The sequence below is a fragment of the Hordeum vulgare genome, chromosome 4H, assembly GCF_904849725.1.
Source record: "Hordeum vulgare subsp. vulgare chromosome 4H, MorexV3_pseudomolecules_assembly, whole genome shotgun sequence".
Taxonomy (NCBI): domain Eukaryota; kingdom Viridiplantae; phylum Streptophyta; class Magnoliopsida; order Poales; family Poaceae; genus Hordeum; species Hordeum vulgare.
In genome coordinates this window covers 301,248,065-301,270,661 of record NC_058521.1, presented here as the reverse complement: position 1 = coordinate 301,270,661, position 22,597 = coordinate 301,248,065, and positions in this window count along the sequence as shown.

The window sequence follows — 22,597 nt, the reverse complement described above, 5'->3', positions numbered from 1 at the left end:
ATATACTTGTTGCAAAAGTTTTAGTAGTAATCGAAACAAAGCATTCAACGCATACTCCTAGGGGAAGGGTTGGTAGGTATAAACCACCGCGCGATCCCGACCGCCACACAAAGGATGACAATCAATAAACTAATCATGCTCAGACTTCATCACATAGTGGTTCACCATACGTGCATGCTACGGGAATCACTAACTTCGACACAAGTATTTCTAGATCCACAACACCTTACTAATTTAAATTCAATATTACCACAACCACAACTCAAAACTAATTGATATGAATCAAACTTATCTAACTACTAAATGGACATGAAGGTGGAAGTTTTCATATCCCTTTGGATAACTACCCCTTTTGAGACTACTTTCATAGCATAAGCAAACTACCAAGCCACACACCGCTGTGCTCTAAAAGATATAAGTGAAGCACATAGAGCAAAAATCAACTAGCTCTAAAGATATAAGTGAAACACATGTGAGTTGAATTGTCTAACCAAAGGATATAAGTGAAGCTCGACAAAATCACGGTGACTGCATGTCTCTCTCTAGGTGTGCAGCAAGAAATATTGTGACACAACAAAAATAAAAGACTCCTACGATATAAGACGCTCCAAGCAAAACACATAACATGTGGTGAATAAAAATATAGCCCCAAGTAACGTTACCGATGGATTGAAGACGAAAGAGGGGATGCCTTCCCGGGTCATCCCCAAGCTTAGGCTTTTTCGACATCCTTGAATCAACTTGGGGTGACTTGGGCATCCCCAAGCTTGAGCTCTTGCCACTCTTTATCTCTTTGTCCATAAGAACTTCACCCAAAACTTGAAAACTTCACAACACGAAACTTAAACAGAAACTCGTGATACCATTAGTATAAGAAAGCAAACCACCACTTCCTTAGGTACTGTAGCAAACTTAAATTCTACTTATGTTGATGTTGGGTTACTGTATTTTCAATCTTCCATGCCTAATACCCCCCCCATACTATCCATAGTTTCATCAAAATAAGCAACCAACTCAAGAAAAACAGAATCTGTTAACAGCAGATTAGTCTGTAGCAATCTGTATACTTCGTATACTTCTGGTACTTCACAAATTCTGAAAGATTACGACAGTCTCAAGAATTTGCGTAGCAATCAGTAGTAGAAAGAATCAACTCAAAAGCTCTTACAGAAAAAAATGAAAATTCTTTTCGTGAGCAGAAAGTTTCTGTCTTTTCCAGCATGACCAAACGATCATCCCCAAGACTAATCATAACGGTTTTGCTTGGCACAAACACAAAAGAAACACAAAAAACACAATCATAACAGAATTATGAAAGTGTGTAAAACACAAAACAGAAAGAAAAAGGATAGGTTCATTGGGTTGCCTTTCAACAAGCGATATTGTTTAACGCCCTTAGCTAGGCATAAGGTGATGGAATCACGTATAGTCATCTTTGGTGCTCAAACCATAAGTAGTGTGATCATTTATCATCTTAAGATCTACATCTTTATTGGATGACTCACCACTAGCTTTATGAACAAAAACAGACTTGACGGTCTTTTTGAGAGTGAGATTTGGAGTATTTTGCACAGCGGCAAAAGCGGAACCCAAGTTGGTTATGACATCTTATAGTCTGCCAATTCTAGAGGAATCATTAACTATAGGTTCCTTCTCCTTTAAATTTTTCAAAACCATTCCCACTTGGGATCCGTACTGAGTTATTTGATTGTGGATCTTTCTATCCAAATCCTCAATAAGTTCAATTGTGGCCATTTGTTTTCAATGGCGTCAAGCCTTTGCATCACGTGTTCCAAGGTCAAGGTAGTTCCATTAACCATGAGCGGGGGTGAACCTACCAAATTCATGATAGCTCCATAGGAGTCAACAGTATGGCTCCCCAAAAAATTCCCGCCTACGATCAAGAATATACGTGTTCCAAGGAGAGATTCCAACATAAAAATTGCGAAGAAGAACGGTAGTGGGTTGCTTACGAGTAGATCTACTTTGAGCATTGCAAATCCTGTACCAAGCGTCCTTTAAATTTTCTTCCTCAATCTACTTGAAATTGAGAACTTCGTTCTCGGTGGTATCGTTTGGAGTGGTGGGTCTATCCATTGATGAACTATCCCACACACCAACGAGCAGGAAGTAAGCGAGTGAAACGGGCGAAAGAGAACGACAAAAAGGCAAAAGAAAACGGCAAAGGAGAAAGGCAAATGAAAACGGCAAAGGAGAAAGGCAAATGAAAATGGCAAATGTGAAGTGGGGGAGAGGAAAACGAGAGGCAACTGGCAAAAAGGTAAATGCAAGAGATGAGTTTGTGACACTTACTTTGATAGATCTTGACTTGATCTCTCCCCGGCAACGGCGCCAGAAATCCTTCTGCTACAGCAACAAAAGACCTTCCCCGGCAAAGATGCCAGGAATCCTTGTGTTGTTGGCTACGCCTACAGGGACTTCCTTGGCAAATATGCAAAGGATTCCCCCGCGGCCTTGGAGCCTTGCGTTGGTGTTCCCTTGAAGAGGAAAGGGTGATGTAGCACTACAGCAGTAAGTATTTCCCTCAGTTTGAGAACCAAGGTATCAATCCTGTAGGAGGATCGCGTTAAGTCACAAGTACCTGCACAAACACAAAAAGCTTGCACCCAACACTATGAAGGGGTTGTCAATCCCTTATAGATTGTTTGCAAAGTGAGAACTGAAAGCAAAAAGTAAACAAAGCAAAGTCAAAGTAAAAGTTGAGACGATAGTTGTGAATAGACCCGGGGGGCCGTAGTGTTCACTAGTGGCTTCTCTCATGAAAGCAAGTAGACGATGTGTGAACGAATTATTGTCGAGCAATTGATAGAACCGCGCAAAGTCATGATGTTATCTATGGCAATGATCATATCTATAGGCATCACGTCCAAAACAAGTAGACCGATACTTTCTGCATCTACTACTATTACTCCACACGTCGACCGCTATCCAGTATGCATCTAGTGTATTGACTTCATAAGAACAGAGTAACGCCTTAAGCAAGATGACATGATGTAGATGGACAATCTCAAATCTATGATGAAAGCCCATCTTGTTACCCTTGATGGCAACAACATGATGCGTGCATTGTTGCCCCTTCTGTCACTTGAAAGGTCACCACACGGTATGAACCCAAAACCAAGCACTTCTCCCATTGCAAGAATCATAGATCTAGTTGGCCAAACAAAACCAAGACTCAGAGAAACTTACAAGGATATCAAATCATGCATATAAGAAATTAGCACAGACTCAAATATAATTCATAGATTATCTGATCACAAATCCACAATTCATCGGATCTCGACAAACACACTGCCAAAGAGGATTACATCGGATGGATCTCCATGAAGATCATGGAGAACTTTGTATTGAAGATCCAAGAGAGAGAAGAAGCCATCTAGCTACTAACTACGGACCCGTAGGTCTGAAGTGGACTACTCACGAGTCATTGGAGAGGCAATGATGTTGATGTAGAAGCCCTCCAAGTCCAAAGTCCCCTCCGGCAGGGCACTGGGAAGGGTCTCCAGATGAGATCTCGCGTAAACGAAAGCTTGCGGCGGCGGAAAAGTGGTTTCGTGGACGCCCTGATTTTTTCTGGGATTTTAGGGAATTTATAGGCCAAAGAGCTAGGGCAGGGGAGCGCCACAGAGGCCACAAGCCTGGTCGCCGCGGGCCCTCCCCCCTGGTCGCGGTGTCAGGGCTTGTGGGCTCCCTGTGGTCCTCCTGCCTTGGCCCTCAAGTCCCCCGATGTTCTTCTGTTCTGGAAAATTTTATTTCGGGGATTTTATTCCGTTTGGACACCGTTCCAAAATCAGATCTAAAAAGAGTCAAAAACACAGAAAAAACAGGAACTGGCACTTGGCACTGAATTAATAAGTTAGTCCCAAAAAATATATAAAAGGTATATAAAACATCCAAAGTTGACAAGGTAACAACACGAAACCATCAAAAATTATAGATACGTTTGAGACGTATCAGATATTTTTGTGAAGTTTTTCGAAATTAGGTCAAATCCTAACAAAATTTGGCTAGAAAGTGGGGTATGAGACTCCAAGGTGTGAATCAACGTGGCTCATGATACCAATATATGATACCAATATATGATACGGGGAAAACCCGGGGTGTCGAACTTTTCACACTTGAAGGGTGGAAGGGAGAAACCAAAGAGAAAACCCAAACTCTCAAGAACGATTCCCGATCACACATCCACTAGATCCACACAAACACATGAAATACCTAGATCCAAATTCAACAAAAGGACACAAATAACCGATAGTCTTCCCTAAAGAGGGGCCTTGATATCCCGTTGGATCTTCCCTGAAGAGGGGCCTTGATATCCATAGGGATCTTCTCATGTGGAGGTGTTCAACTCCAATGGAAAAGGATGTGGAAGGAGAAATGCTCAACTAATCTACGAGCCAACACATTGCTGACCCTAGATGGAGGTGGGGATAGAGTATTTATAGTCCATGGAGAAATAGAGGGGTACATGGCCAAGGCCCAAGTGCCCATGCGCAAACAGGTTCCGAGCGTCCGCAGGTGGCCGATCGTCCGGAAGCTCATGGAGGGCCGGACGTACGGAGCGGTCTGGTCTTCCGACGATTCGACTTGCACGCAAGATTTTCAGAGAGTGTGAGACATCCGGGGCACGGTTGTCCGGAGGCCTCTGGTCTTTCGTAGTTTCGGCCGTGGATTGGCAACATCGAATGTCCGGAGGGTCTCAGTCTTCCGGACGCTAGGAGGTGTTGGACGTCTAGACAGGGTTAGTCGTTTGTCCGTTGTAGCATGCAGCTTGACCTCTGACTTGGCTGGGCTCCAGGGGTCGGAAGTTCGTAGGCGGCCGGTCGTTCGGAGGCTGTAGCCTGTTCATAACTCCTCATTTGTCCTTTCGAGCTTGGCGTCCTCGTGGTCCATCGTAGTCGTTCCACGATCTTATTTCGAGTACCTGAGTATACAAATGGTTTCCGCTTGAGGTAGTGACCATGTCTCGAGTGGATCAAACGATGGTTGAGCAAGAAGAGTTGTCATCTCGGTTTCAATGGCACATGCACGGGCTCTTGTCATTGGACCACTTGGAGCTTGAGGTGACAATGATGAATCTATGGGATAACCATGAGATGCTTCATATCAGCAGCCACACATATCGACGGCAGTTGTGTGGCCTTTTCCATGGCCGGCTCCGCTCTTCATCGATGAGATGATGACAACGTCCACTAGATCTAGGTTTTATTTATGTTTTCTTTTTTTATAATTAACATGCAAACAAGTAATGTACTCCTATATATTTTTAATTCATAAATTGATAAAAGCTAAAAGGCATACCGACACGTTGGTCGCATCACGCAGAGTCGGATTTTGGTGACCACTTGAGTGGTCCAAACGAACAATAAATTGACACGTTGGGTTGGCCCGCCCTAAGGCCAACTCCAACGTACGACCCGATCCAGACATCCATTTTATTCGGATTTCATCCGTTTGGGGCAGAGAAACAGACAACATGCCCGCTTGCGGTTGGGCTATCATGGGTACGCCCAACGGGGCCGCTTCATCCCAAACCGTCCTACACGCCGGCGACCTAAACCCTAGCTCCAGTTCACTGCCGACCATGTTGAGCATGGCAAATAGACATGGCAAACAAATTTACAAACTTAAAATATTAACATAATAGTGGTATGAAGTCAACTTTAGTGATTTCTAGAATAAAATTAAAATTAAAACGGCATAAAAATAGAATCTTGTCACCGTCGTGGCCGCCGTTGCAATTAGTTGTCGGCACCATCGTCCTCCTAGTAGTCCGTGCGGTTGATGTATGTCGGGGGATGCCACAGGTGGGTGATGTCCCACAAGCGTATGGGATCGCAGCAGTTTTCGAGGGTAGAGTATTCAACCCAAATTTATTGATTTTCTCACAAGGGGAAGCTAAAGAGTATTCTCAAGTATTAGCAGCTGAATGTGTCAGATTCAACCACACCTGAAAGATTAGTGTCTGCAAGCAAAGTAACAGTAGCGAGGTAGTACGATAGCAACGGTGCCAGAAAAAGCCTTGGTTGACGGGATGTTAGTACCGCTTACCTAGCCTCGGCGACGGTGCCAACAAAGTCTTGCAACAAGTAACAGCGGAGTAGTAAGGAACAGTAGTAGCAGCAGCAGCAAATTAACAAGTAACAGAAGTAGTGACAGCAGCAGCAAAGTGGCCCAATCCCTTTGTAGCAAGGGACAAGCCTAGGCAAAGTAACGTAGCGAGGACCAGTAGTAAAAGACTCGTAGGCAGTGGATCGGTGATGGATGAGTGTGACGGATGTGATTCATCATGTAACAGCTATAACACGGAGAGATATGTGGCTAGCTCCCGTTAGTCAATCTAATGTAGGCATTTATTCCGTATGTAGTCATACGTGCTTAGGGAAAAGAACTTGCATGACATCTATTGTCCATCCCTCCCATGGCAGCGGGGTCCTAATGGAAACTACGGGATATTAAGGTTCTCCTTTTAATAAAGAACCGGACCAACGCATTAACACGCGGTGAATACATAAACTCCTCATACTATGGTCATCTCCGGGAGTGGTTCTGGCTATTGTCACTCCGGGGTTGCCGGGTCATAACACATAGTAGGTGACTACAACTTGCAAGATAGGATCTAAAACACACATATATTGGCGACAACATAATAGGTTCAGATCTAAAATCATGGCACTCGGGCCCTAGTGACAAGCATTAAGCATAGCCAAGTAGTAGCAACATCAATCTAGAACATAGTGGATACTAGGGATCAATCCCCGTCAAGAACTAACTCGATTACATGATAGATCTCATCCAACTCATCACCGTCAAGCAAGCCTACGATGAGATTACTCACGAACGATGAAGAGCATCATGAAACTGTCGATGGAGAAAGGTTGATGATGACGATGGCGATGATTTCTCCTCTCCGGAGCCCGAAACGGACTCCACATCTACCCTCCAGATGAAGAACAGGATGTGGCGACGCCTCCGTATCGCAAAACGCGATGAAACCTTCTGTGTGATTTTTTTTTCAGGCGAAACAGAAGATATAGAGCTGAGATTGGGGGCGGTGGTGCCACGTGGGCCCCACAAGCCTGCATGGCGTGGCCATAGGGGGTGGTCGCGGCCTGTGGGCTTGTGGCCCACTGGCACGCCCTCTCTGGTGGATCTTTGCGCAGGTATTTTTCTTTTATTCCAGAAAAAATCTCCGTAAATTTTCAGGACGTTTCGAGAACTTTTATTCTGCACAAAAACAACACCATGACAATTCTGCTGAAAACAGCGTCAGTCCGGGTTAGTTCCATTCAAATCATGCAAATTAGAGTCCAAAACAAGGGCAAAAGAGTTCGAAAAAGAAGATACGACGGAGACGTATCAGTGGGCCGGCAGCCCCTACGAGGCGGGAGGCGCGGTTGGAGACGCTTGCATTGGAGCATGCACCACCTCTTCCCATGGTGGGGACAGTGACTAGGCCTTGTCATGCATGGGCTCCGGCATGTACGAGAAGGTCTTCGTCCACGATCACCTCTAGCCGACCAGCATGGGGATCCATGACGTGGTCTCCTCCTCCTCTTGCTGCTGCACGCCTATAACGCCCAAGATGTGATCCTATCCTCAATTTGGCACGAGGGCGTCGTCGGGGATAGAAGTGCATGTCGTTGTTTCACAAGAATGGATATCGCTACAAGTACATGTACTGAAAAGATGAGATATATAGAATTGTCTTACACTCGCCACAAGCTACATCAGAGTCACATCAGTACAATACATAAATAACACGAAGAACGGCAGGGTCCGACTAAGGACGAAAACAAATGAGAAAAGAAGAACGACGTCCATCCTTGCTATCCCAAGTTGCCGCCCTGGAACCCATCCTAGATCGATGATGAAGAAGAAGAAGCGACTCCAAATGAATAATCAACGCGCTCGTGTCAAGTAACCTTTACATGTACCTACAACTGGTGTTGTAGTAATCTGTGAGCCACAGGGGACTCAGCAATCTCAGTTCCAAAGGTATCAAGACTAGCAAAGCTTAATAGGTGAGGTAGGGTTAAGTGGTGAGGGTGCAGCACGCCACTAAGCATTTATTTAGTGGCTAACTTACGAGTACAAGAATAAAGAGGGGGTGATCTACGCATAGCGGACATGAACTACTGATGATCAAATGAATGATCCTGAACACCTACTGACGTCAGACATAACCCCACCGTGTTCTCGATCGGAGAAGGAACTCACGAAAGAGACAGTCACGGTTACACACACAGTTGGCATATTTTATTTAAGCTTACTTCAAGTTGTCTAGAACTAGTGTTAAACAAAGTTTCCACATTGCCACATAACCGCGGGCACGGCTTTCCGAAAGATTTAACCCTGCAGGGGTGCTCCAACTAGTCCATCACAAATTACCACAAGCCGCAAAGAAATCCTCGATCAGGAAGCTCGTAATCTCGTCGGACTCGTTAGTGGAAAACCTCAACTCTGAGATTACCCAAAGCATCACCGGAATCCCGATGCACAAGATATTTCGTAAAAGGTAAAACTAATCCAGCAAGGCCACCGGTGTGTCGACTAACCCGATAGGAGCCGCGTATCTCGTTCTCAGGACACACCGTCTATGCATAGTGGACGATAGCCAAACGCTCGAGTTGCCCCGAGGTGCACTGCCGACTGCTAGGTGGGTGGACCAACACTCATGCGGAGCACTGGCCCGGGGGTTGATTAATTATCCTCGGGGTCCGTAAATTCCCTATGCAATTTTATTAGGTTATTAGGAAAATGTAAAACCAATGTTGGGCCTTGCCAAACCAGCTTTAATCTAAGACAAATTATCAAGGGGGTCCCCATAACAACCCGATCATGTTAGCAGCGCTCAAATATGGAACATAACACCGGTAACCGAAACTAAGGGGGCAAAGGTGGAAGAAAACGCGAGGCTAGAAAGGCCAAGCCTTCCACCTTTTACCAAGTATATAGGTCCATTAAGTTAAATAGCATTAAAGGTGATATAACAATGAACCCATGTTGTCACATGGAAGCAACTGCACCTGCAACTAGCAACGCTAACACATGGTTAAGCAAGCGGTAACATAGCCAATCAGTGGTTTGCTAGGTTGTGAACAGATTGAAGGTTTTCATGGCAATGTTGAGAGGTTGATATTTAATAGGTGGTAGGCAACGAGACATAGCGACAAAAACCATAATACTAGCATGGCAATGATAGTAATGGTATTTGGGGAAATGGTCATCTTGCCTGAGATCCCGCTTGGAAGAAGAACGACTCCGTGAAGTAGACGAACCGATGTAGTTGAACGGGTCCTCACTTTTCGACACGCTTGGCGAACTCTAACGAGACAAAGCAAACTGAAAACAAGAATCAACACACGATATTCACCACACGATGCACAACACATAGGATGCATGAACGATTGAATATATGCAGGACGTGGCATGACAATTCACAACAATCATACACTACACATTAAGTGAAGTTCAATATGCAACGAGTTGCATATTGACGAAACTCCACATCCGAATTATTTAGTCCACTCTCGATTTGGTACACGACAATATTAAATGTGGTTAACATGGCAGGAGGTGACGCATAATTAAACTACCTAACTAGGCATTTTAAATGGGGTCGGAAACGACATATAGCATCTCCGAGATGGCCTCATACGTTAATTTGTAATTCCGTCCAGATCTGAATTAACACTTTTAAATATTTTTTAAACAGCAAAATAAATAGGTTCACGTGATTCTACGTGTCGTTACAATCAATTTACACATAGAGAACATCTCCAACGGAGCTACGATTCAAAAGATACGAACACCGCAAGATATGATGGCATGAATGCAATATGTGTGCAACGACAGTCACAAGCATTTAAAAACACACAACCAGCAAGATAATATGAAACTTCACGAGATTCTAAGCAAGTTTCATATAGGACACGATCAAAACGGAGCAACGGTTCAACAACTACGAGCTAAACAAGAAATCACTACAATCTGCCAAAATCAGCCACATAGCATTTTCTACGCCCTCGAACAACTAGCTAGACAAAACCAAAATGCTCAAACAAGGCATGAGGCAATAGAGGTCAAGATGCACTACAACATACAACTAATAACACCTAGCATGGAAGCAGGGATCACTAGGAAAAGAACTCACAAAATAGCATCTCACACACAGTTTCACACTTAGTGAAATTAACGGTTTATGACAGTGCAGTTTTCGATCTGAAGGCATATTAATAGCAGCAAAACCATAAGCTACAGGACTCCAAATGGCTTGAAAATTGACAGCATGCTAGAGAATCTTATGGTCTACAACTAACTCCATTGCACCAACCTCAAAAGAGCTATAGAACACCAGATAAACTCATGACAAGACAGCAACAAAATATAATAGATTTCAGACTTAGAAATATTTCAGCATCTCCAAATCCGCATTTTGTCCTAGCATTTCCAGAACAAGCAAATATCACCTAAACATGGATTTCTAAGGCAACCAAAATTACTAGAGGCTAGCCTACACATCCGAGGGCAAATCTCTAGTTGACAACTCCTTCATATCATGCACGGATTAACTCCCACAAAAATAAACAAAAGGGCAACATAGCAAAATATCACGCGCACTAATTTTCGCAAAAGCTAAAACTAATTGCACTGTTAAATTCTATGGATTTTTCTACCCAGGAAACATATATAACTTGTGGGGGTTGCAAAATAATAATATCACCACACGTATATGCGAGATTATGTCCTAATCGCGATATAACAAACTAGCGACGGAACCTACATGCAAAAATGCAATTAACTACTCTAAAATACATGGCAAAAGATCCCTAATAACTTGATCATTTAATCTACGGGATTTGAGCAATCCGGACACGTACGAAAATAAATACGAGATGATTCCCTATTAGGATAGCACGCAAATCTAGGCATACGACGGATCAAACCACTTCAAACATGCATGCAAGTTGCAAAATCATAATCTACGCAAAAATATACACGAGTTACATATATAAATCATCGCGATTCGACGCACGGTTAATTATCTACGGGCGTTTGATAATCCGGCAATTTCCAAAAAATAATTAATCACAGAAAAATAGAAAATCCCTCTCGGGTCGAATCTGGGCATGCGCTAAATAGCAAAACCTCGCACACGGCGAGGGATATGGCTGCAAGGGGTCCTCACCTTGGCGGGCTGAGCCCAGGTCGGAGGAGGAGGCGACATGGAGCTGGGCCTGGCTCGGCCAGCTCGCCCACGAGGCCTGGGCTGCGGGAGGTCGCAGATGGGCCGCGGTCGGAGAGGGGAGGCCGGCCCAGCTGGTCAACGCTGGGGCGAGCGGCGATGGGATCGAGCCTCCTGCTTGATCCGTTGGGCACAGGCGCGGCGGCGACGCTTCTGGAGCGGCGGTGAGGCTCGATCCAGCGGGGAAACAGCCGCACGAGGCCGGGGATGGGCGGATCTGGCCCCGCATGGTCGGATCCAGGCACCTGCGGCGGTGGATGGGGCTCCAGCGAGCTCGGCAGACCCGGTGGCGCGAGGCAGCACGTAGCACGTGGGAACACCGGCGAGCGGCGGCCGGAGGGGCTGGCGGGAGCTCGAAGGAGCTCGGGCAAGGGGGTTCGTCGTGACGGGGCTCGGGGCCGGAGAGGCGGCGGGGCAAGGTTGCGGCGGCGGCGCGAGGGGAGTTGCTCGGAAGTAGCGGCTGCTCGGGAGGGCGGCGGCGCGATGGGCTCGGTCGGGCCCAATATGGGCCTGGCAAGCCCGCGGGAGGAGGGGAGGAGAGAGGCTGTGACATATAGGGTTAGGTGGGCATGGATTCCGAGGAGGATTACAGCATCTCTAGTAGAGCCCTCAAACCCTCAAACCCTTCAAAATAACCACTTTTTTTACAGTTTTCATCGAAAAAACGGTGTAGACTAGAACCCTTAAACCCTTAAACCCGTAAAAAAAATTAGAGGTCCAACCCTCAAACCCCTTCCCAGCCTGTAGAAGTGAGGGTTGGGAGGGAAAACTTCCCCCAACCCGCACACACTTCTCACATCGCGCGGGAGGCAGTTGGTTCCCCCGCGCGGGAGGAATCCGCAGCGGCCGCCGCCGCCCCGCCTCCCCTCTGTGCTCCGGCCGCCGCCCCGCCCGGCCGCGCCCCGGCCGCCGCCCCGTCGCCCCTCCGCGCTCCGGCGGCCGCCCCGCCGCCCCTCCGTGCTCCAGCCGCGGCGTCTATGGTGTTCCGCGACGGCGACAGGGAGTACGCGGAGCTGCTGCTCGAGAGCGCCAAGAAGGCGTTCGACTTCGTCGACACGCACAAGGACGCCTACAGCGACGACATTGATCCCAGAGCCGGAGGCTGCCCCTTGTACTGCGACTTCAACGGATACCAGGTCAGCCTCTTGCCTCTCTTCCTTCCGCAACTACAGGGCGACCTCTTCTTGATCACGAGAAACACTGGTACAAGGTAGCAATTTTTCTGACATAAGAATGAGACCATACACATCAGGTTGCATTTGACTGACCAGAAGAAACATGGCAGGTTTACAATGCTTTGTGTTTGCAGTATTGCTGCTTTGGTATTTTTTAAAACTCTATTAGCATCCGAATAATGACAACAAGAGACGGTTTCTACCATTGCACCTGCAGGGTTCTCTGAACTTCTGAGTACAAGACATCGACATACATAGTTTAGCACATAAATGACAGTCCAAAATGCCAAAAGAGCATTAGTACACCGAAGTAGCTGTTGTAATAATTTGAATGATTATTGTTTTATTTGGTGGTGTAATAATAACTAGAATGATTATTGTTTTATGTCAAATGTGATTGAATTTGTGATATGTCATATGATGAAATGTGATGAAATGTGTGATATATGAAATGACAGTTTTAAGGGTTGGGGTTGGGACAAAGACTGGAACCCTCAAACCCAACCCTTATAACGGAATATTCCGTTATAAGGGTTGGGTTTGAGGATTCTAGTATTTGCCCCTGTTTTTCAACCATTAAAAGTGTCAAAAATGGCCAATTCTCAACCCTTAAAACTAGTTTTAGATTTAAGGGTTTGAGGGTTCTACTAGAGATGGTCTTAGGGGGACGCCTAAATAGGTAGGGGAGTGGTGTTTATATAGGGAAGGGGGCTAGGGTTAGCAGAATTTCGCCTCGGTTTCAACCGTACGATCGGAATCGAACGGTCTCGCACGCAAGGATGGGATAAGTGGCTGTGTAGAGTGGCTAGCCGGAGATGAGAGGGAAAACGGGTACCCGGCAACGCGATTTAAAATACCAAAAAACGTCCGACGATAGACCGAATATGGTGCCGCTATGGTCGACCGTTCGGGTACCATACAGACTCCGATTGCGACGAAAATTGGCAGGCGGTCGATCTATATCTAAATAAGACCACACGCCAAGTTTTGACTCAATCCGAGAAAGTTTTATACACACCTTTAAAAACAGGGTTTTGACGATGTCGCGGGCGCGTGCGAGTGTGGTCGGGCTAAACACAGGCAACGACGAGAACGGAGAGAACCAACAACTACTAACGGATGCAAGTTTGAAAACTGGCGGCAACGGAGATGCCGATGCAATGCAGATGATGCGAATGATGCGCTGATGAATGCGACAGACAAACGAACCACACGACGAGAACGGAATAAAAGGGGAATCTTCTGGGACGTCGGTCTCGGGCTGTCACAACTCTCCTACACTACAAGAGGATCTCGACCCGATATCCAAGAATGAAACGGGAATAGGATGAGAAAGCAAGAGGTAAAACTTAATCGCTTCTTTGACAAACGAGTGAAACCAATGAGATCCTTGAAGGTTGCAAAGAGATGAAGAATGACATGAGGAACTCGCAAGAATTCACAGAAAATTTTGGCAGCACTTCGGTAGGAAAAGGGGACAAAAAATCGATAAGATGGGAGAGTTAGACAAAATTCATAACAAACAACTAAATAGAACAAGGGAACACCATGATCTTGATAGAACAACATGATCGACTCAAATGAGCAACATCACCACAATTGTGGAACAAGAGAATATAAACTAGATCTTGGAAGAAACGAACGAAGAAGAAATTGAGAACTACTACCACAAAATCTTGAAGAACACCTTGAGAAGAATTGAAACCTTGATGCACCACCATGACAAACCTCTTGGGGAACACCGGAATGAAATGATGAAAGAATACGATTAAAGGCCTTGCAATGATTTAGATGAAGCTTCTCAAAGAGATACTTGATAGAACTTGGAACTTCGGAAAAGAAAGATAATCACTTGAGAAAAGAATTGATATTATGAGCCACTCCGAAAGAAGAATTCAGATTACTATGAACAAGAATAAGAATTAAGTTATGCCTATCCTTCATCAAGTTAAACTGATGACAAGCAACGGATTTAACGTACCACTTATTCTTCTAGAAATGATTGAGGAGATAAATGAGCACAAACTTGAAGAAGTCTTGCAGAGACATCGGTAAGATTTGGATTGAATGGGGATATAACAAGAATAAATGGAGATACATGAGAATGAAAAGATCATGAGCCACCTAACAGAAACCGAACAAGGCACCGAAATAATTGGGAGACGAACGAAGAGACAACAATTGAGAAGAATTTGAGATTGAAAGCTGAAAGCTGAGAATGAAGAATTTTTCTGAAATGATGGCCTTCGGAGGATCGAGAATGAAAACAACTCAGAAATGCACCGGATAGCAAGAAAGGGATCGCTCATGATCGAAAACAAGTGAGAGGATAACACGAAGCTGAGATGATGACCTTGAAAAGAATGAACCAAGATTTGAGAGAAACACTCCTTCGGTCTTCAATGGAGAAAATGATGACGAGAAACAACACCAACAATACTGAGACACCACGGAATAAGAACAAGGTATAGTTGAGCCAATGACGAAAATAAATTTGAAGCGATCTTGAAGAAGGAATATGATCGATGAAATTCATACTTACGTCATAGTTGAAAAGAATTAGAGAACTCCGGAGAGATTACAAGAGCCAGATGAGATCCGGGGAAAGAACCTGTGGGTTATGGGCCCACTCAAAGAAACCACCGTTGAAAATATTGCTCAGAAAGAGAGATGTTGCACCGGTACAAATGAAAACTAGATGAGGTTAGCACCTCGAAATAATTAAAAGAATTGAAAGCAAGAAACTTCTGAGATAACTTCAATGCTCCGGATAGAATATAGAAAAATGACCACAAGAAGACTTGATAAGAATTTTCAACATGGGAAAGAATTGCAAGATGAAAAGGATATGCTGACACGGATAACTGAATTGAATACACCGGTAAAGATAACAAGATTGAATAATGATGAACACGAAGCTCCTGAGAATCTTCACAACAAATAACCGGATAAGAGAGAAAAGAACAGATAGCGGAAGGAACAATGAAATGAAATGCACTTGGGTGAAAACCAATCACTGAAGAAAAGGGCGGGAGGGCGGGGAAAAACAAAGACAACTTGGGACAGATGAGATGACTCCGGAAAGAAAAGAGAGATTGATCTTGCAAATATTGGAGAGGATAAAATTGACAGAAGAAAAACACACCGGTTGGAAAAGAATTGACAAGACATCTTTGGTTGAAAGAATTGCTAAGACAATTTGATTGAGCAAAAGAATCAGCATCCCCATAAAACACGAGAACACCTCTTGGAAGGAAATGAATTCACCACTTGACATCGAAGCAACTCGAATTACCATATTCCAACAAAACAAAGGGGTGAGGCTTACAAATTAGCCAGAACAAATTCATGAGAGAGATTTCGTTCGATATTTTCATGGACAGGATCGCACGGGCTCGATCCTTACAGTAGCCATCCTATCCAAGGCAGTGCACGTGACATACGAAGCGTCCCCGAGTCGTAGCAAGCTACAAGGACTCTTTAAGACACAACGAGAACTGCTGTAAGTCGACCGTGAACAAATGACTCCAGTAGATATCGAACCCCAACCTAACATCATGCATTTGTTGGAAGATTGTCCTATAAGTAACTACTTGAATTCCCACCTAAGAACTCCCAAAATTTCTGGTCATGCAATCTGGTCCACGGATACAAGGAGTAATATATCAGACAACTCCTATACTAACCCGTCCAGTGTATCGCATCCGTCAACACATAACCAGAGATCTCGGAAACTCATCTATTTCAGACACTTGTAATCACAATGATACAAAGTATGGCGATACATCCACAACTCTCTGCACCAGTACTGGGGAAGCCGGACTCCTCTCGCCAGTACTAGTATTGAAGCAGTTTCGAACATCCTTCGTCCTGAGATACTAGGAAATCTGAATGATAACGATGTGCTCAATAATCCCGTGGAGCTCAACTCCCCGGAAGAAATCAAGTCAGACAGGAGGCACCAAGACAGAACTCCGTCACATCGGCATCATATAGATTCCAAAAATATCCGCGTGGCCCTAAATTGTTTTTGAGTGAGAAGATGAGTAGAATTAAAATTATTACGTTAAGATTCCTCACCAGAGCATGGAAGAGGAGAAAAAAGAATCCTACTCTCCGATATATAACTAGACTCAAAGTAGTTTTCACTAGACTCGACTCGGCCAAGTTCGATCAATCAAGGGGCTCCTAGGTCGGTACTGCTCTGCTACCAACTTATAACGCCCAAGATGTGATCCTATCCTCAATTTGGCATGAGGGCCTCGTCAGGGATAGAAGCGCATCTCGTCGTTTCGCAAGAATGGATATCATTACAAGTACATGTGTTAGAGCATATATCTCCATATGTGGTTTTGGTAATTGATGACAATTCCTATGGACTAATGGTTGCCTTAAGTTACATTTATAGGATTTGTCCATAGGCACTTCTTGAAGTCCATCTGTTGGGTTCAAGGAGTTTATATGATGACCAAGATGGTATTCAAGGTATTATCCAAAGAATGGTCATAGAGACACATGGTTGATCAAGATCTCAGACAAAGAGTAAATCAAGATGATCAACACACAAAGCGTACAAGATGTACCGAGAGGGATCAAGTGATCCCATGGTATGGTAAGCATTGTCCATTACGTATTTGTGTACTAACTCATGGTCTTCGTGAGAGTTTTATGTGGGGGTTAGGTGTGTTTCCTTGGGCTTGCGTCAAAGGGAAGATCTCATACAACCCATGAGCAAATCAAGATGATCAACACACAAAGCGTACAAGATGTACCGAGAGGGATCAAGTGATCCCATGGTATGGTAAGCATTGTCCATTACGTATTTGTGTACTAACCCATGGTCTTCGTGAGAGTTCTATGTGGGGGTTAGGTGTGTTTCCATGGGCTTGCGTCAAAGGGAAGATCTCATACAACCCATGAAGTATGACGTCAAGTTGTGATCGTCATCAAGATTGCGATGTGCAAGTTCAAGTGGATCAGCACGAAGATATCATACTTGAAGCTTGCCGTCCATTGTGGTGGCAATGGACTTGTGAAGATATGCTGAAGAGTGGCTCACCCATAGTGAGTATGGGGGAGCAATCAACTAGTCTTCATCAAGCCAACACAATCAAGAAAGGTGGTCCATCTTGAGGAAGCCAAGATCATCATCATCTAGCTCAAGAGGACGAGGTGCAAGGTATAGGTTTGCCCTTGATAGGTTTTCTGTTTAGGATAGATTGTTGTACTATCAAGGGGGCTCTCAAGTGAGTAGCTTGATCGTATCGTTCGTTGAGAGCTCAAACCATGTGCATCCTTGCATCATACTTCTTGGTTCTTATTTGGTGTTTCTCTTTGTGAGTTTTAGAGCTTATGGTCATCTTCATGACAAGCTCGAGTTCATCGAAAACGGAGTCCATATGCAACTACTATGATGTTTTCGATGTTGGAGTTTTTGCTGGTTCTTCATTCTTAGAGGACTCACATCTTTATATCATTGGCATATTCATAACCGCATGGTCTTAAGATTTGGATAGCCCTTGTCGTCCTGAATCCAAAGAGCTTGGGTTTGCTCGATTCGGAGCTCGTATGCGAAAGTTATGGTTGTTTCAGTGGCGAACGGTAGTACCGCTGGAGCTGGCGGCAGTACCGCTGGCCCTAGCGGTAGGACCGCCCTTGGTCAGCGGTAGTACCGCTCCAGGAGCTTAGTACCGCCTGCCTAGCGGTTGTTCGTGGACGGACCTTTTTGCGAAGACTTTCTTGGCGGTGGTAGTATCGTTGCACTACCAGGGGCCCAGCGGCAGTACCGCTGGGGCCAGCGGTAGTACCGTTGGAGTGCCAGCGGTAGTACCGCTGCAGCCAGCGGTAGTACCGCTAGCTGGCGGTAGTACCGCGGGAGTGCCAGCGGTAGTACCGCCGGAGTGCCAGCGGTAGTACCGCTGGAGCTCGGGCAGAAAGTGGGGGTAACGGTCTGATTCCTTCCCCCACTATATAAAGGGGGTCTTCTTCCCCCTTGGTCTTATCCATCCGTTGAGCTCTTGTTCTACCTCCATTGTTGACATTCTTAGAGCTTGATTACTCTCTATCCCTCCAATGATTCTTGCTTGTTCTTGAGGGAAAAGAGAGAGGAGATCTAGATCCACATCTCCACCAATCACTGTCTCCTCTATGTGAGGGGAACCCCTTGGATCTTGATCTTGGAGTTCTTTGTGAGCTCCTTGTTCTTCCTCTCATATTTCTCCATAGCTTTTGTTGTTGTGGAGGTATTTGAGTGTGAGGGACTTGACCACTTCGTGTGTTCTTGCCATTGCATTAGTTGCATCGGTTTGAGTTCTCCACGGTGATACGTGGAAGTGAGAAGTTGAGAAGCTTACTACCTTTGGTACTTAGTACCCTTGATATTGTTCTTCGTGGATGCTTTGGTGTCCTAGAAGCTTGGTGGTGTCTCGGAGCTCAATCATTGTGGTGTGAAGCTCCGGGAAGCGTCGGGGTCTCCAATTAGGTTGTGGAGATTGCCCCGAGCAATTTGTACGGGTACCGGTAACCGCCCCCAAGGGTTGCCACGTGTACGGGTTCGGTGACCGCCCCCAAGGGTTGCCATTTGTACGGGTCCGGTGACCGCCCTCAAGGGTCCCTTAGTGGAATCACGGCATCTTGCATTGTGCGAGGGCGTGAGGAGATTACGGTGGCCTTAGTGGCATCTCGGGGAGCATTGTGCCTCCACACCGCTCTAACGGAGATTAGCATCCGCAAGGGTGTGAACTTCGGGATACATCATCGTCTCCCCGTGCCTCGGTTATCTCTTACCCGAACCCTTTACTTATGCACTTTACTTTGTGATAGACATATTGTTTATTGTAATATATCTTGCTATCACTTAGTTATTTATCTTGCTTAGCATAAGTTGTTGGTGCACATAGGTGAGCCTAGTTGTTTGTAGGCTTTGTGCTTGACATATTAAACGTTAGTTTTATTCCGCATTTGTTCAAGCCTAAACCTTAACTATTTTAAAGCGCCTATTCACCCCCCCCCCTCTAGGCGACATCCACGTCCTTTTCAACATGTACCGAAAAGATGAGATATATAGAATTGGCTTACACTCGCCACAAGCTACATCAGAGTCACATCAGAACAATACATAAATAACACGAAGAAGAGCAGGGTCCGACTACGGACGAAAACAAACGAGAAAAGAAGAACGACGTCCATCCTTGCTATCCCAGGCTGCCGGCCTCGAACCCATCCTAGATCGATGAAGAAGAAGAAGAAGCAACTCCAAATGAATAATCAACGCGCTCGTCAAGTAAACTTTACCTGTACTTGCAATTGGTGTTGTAGTAATCTGTGAGCCACAGGGGACTCAACAATCTCATTTCCAAAGGTATCAAGACTAGCAAAGCTTAATAGGTGAGGTAGGGTTAAGTGGTGAGGCTGCAGCACGCGACTAAGCATTTATTTAGTGGCTAACTTACGAGTACAAGAATAAAGAGGGGTGTGATTTACGCACATCGGACGTGAACTATTGATGATCAAATGAATGATCCTGAACACCTACTTACGTGAGACATAACCCCACCGTGTTCTCGATCGAAGAAGGAACTCACGAAAGAGACAGTCACGGTTACGCACACAGTTGGCATATTTTATTTAAGCTTACTTCAAGTTGTCTAGAACTAGTGTTAAACAAAGTTTCCACGTTGCCACATAACCGCGGGCACGGCTTTCCGAAAGATTTAACCCTGCAAGGGTGCTCCAACTAGTCCATCACAAATTACCACAAGCCGCATAGAAATCCTCGATCATGAAGCTCGTAATTTCGTCGGACTCCTTAGAGGAAAACCTCAACTCTGAGATTACCCAAAGCATCACCGGAATCCCGATGCACAAGATATTTCGTAAAAGGTAAAACTAATCCAGCAAGGCCACCCCGTGTGTCGATGAACCCGATAGGAGCCGCGTATCTCGTTCTCAGGACACACCGTCTATGCATAGTGGACGGTAGCCAAACGCTCGAGTTGCCCCGAGGTGGCACCACCGACTGCTAGGTGGGTGGACCAACACTCATGCTGAGCACTGGCCCTAGGGTTGATTAATTATCCCCAGGGTCCAGAAAGTCCCTATGCAATTTTATTAGGTTTTTAGGCAAATGTAAAACCAATGTTGGGCCTTGCCAGACCAGCTTTAATCTAAGACGAATTATCAAGGGGGTCCCCATAACAACCCCGATCGTGTTAGGAGCGCTCAAATATGGAACATAACACCGGTAGCCGAAACTAAGGGGGCAAAGGTGGAACAAAACACGAGGCTAGAAAGGCCGAGCCTTCCACCTTTTACCAAGTATATAGGTTCACTAAATTAAATAGCATTAATAGGGTGATATAACAGTGAACGCATTTTGTCACATGAAAGCAACTGCACCTGCAACTAGCAACGCTAACACATGGTTAAGCAAGCGGTCACATAGCCAAACAGTGGTTTGCCAGGTTGTGAACAAATTGAAGGTTTTCATGGCAATGTTGAGAGGCTGATATTTAACAGGTGGTAGGCAGCGAGACATAGCGACAGAAACGATAATACTAGCATGTCAATGATAGTAATGGTATGTGGGGAAATGGTCATCTTGTGTGAGATCACGCTAGGAAGAAGAACGACTCCGTGAAGCAAACGAACCGATATAGTCGAACGGGTCCTCACTTTCCGATACGCTTGCCGAACTCTAGCGAGACGAAGCCAACTAGAAACAAGAATCAACACACGATATTCACCACACGATGCACAACACATATGATGCATGAACGGTTGAACATATGCAGGACATGGCATGACAATTCACAACAATCAAACACTACACATTAAGTGAAGTTCAATATGCAACGAGTTGCATATTGACGAAATTCCACATCCGAATTATTTAGTCCACTCTCGATTAGGTACACGGCAATATTAAATGTGGTTAATATGGCAAGAGGTGAAGTGTAATTAAACTACCTAACTAGGCATTTTAAATGGGGTCGGAATCGACATATAGCATCTCCGAGCTGACCTCATATGTTAATTTGTAATTCTGTCCAGATCTGAACTAACACTTTTATATATTTGTTAAACAACAAAATAAATAGGTTCACGTGATTCTACGCGTCGTTACAATCAATTTACATATAAAGAACATCTCCAACGGAGTTACGGTTCAAAAGATACGAACACCGCAAGATATGATGACATGAATGCAATATGTGTGCAACGACAGTCACAAGCATTTAAAAACACACAACCAGCAAGATAATATGAATCTTCACGAGATTCTAAGCAAGTTTCATATAGGACACGATCAAAACGGAGCAACGGTTCAACAACTACGAGCTAAACAAGAAATCACTACAATCTGCCAAAATCAGCCACATAGCATTTTCTACGCCCTCGAACAACTAGCTAGACAAAACCAAGATGCTCAAACAAGGCATGAGGCAATAGAGATCAAGATGTACTACAACATATAACTAATAACATCTAGCATGGAAGCATGGATCACTAGGAAAAGAACTCACAAAATAACATCTCACACACAGTTTCAGACTTAGTGAAATAACAGTTTATTACAGTGCAGTTTTCGATCTGAAGGCATATTAACAACAGCAAAACCATAAGCTAAAGGACTCCAAATGGCATGAAAATTGACAGCATGCTAGAGAATCTTAAGGTCTACAACTAACTCCATTGCACCAACCTCAAAAGAGCTATAGAACACCAGATAAACTCATGACAAAACAGCAACAAAATATAACAGATTTTAGACTTAGAAATATTTCAGCATCTTCAAATCAACACTATTTCCTAGCATTTTGAGAACAAGAAAATATAACCTAAACATGGATTTCTACGGCAACCAAAATTACCAAAGGCTAGCCTACACATCCAAGGGCAAATCTCTAGTTGACAACTCCTTCATATGATGCACGGATTAAGTCCCATAAAAATAAACAAAAGGGCAACATAGCAAAATATCACGTGCACTAACTTGCTCAAAAGATAAAACTAATTGCACAGTTAAATTCTATGGATTTTTCTACCCCGGAAACATATATAACATGTGGAGGTTGCAAAATAATAATATCGACACACGTATATGCGAGATTATGTCCTAATCGCGCTATAACAAACTAGCGACGGAACCTAC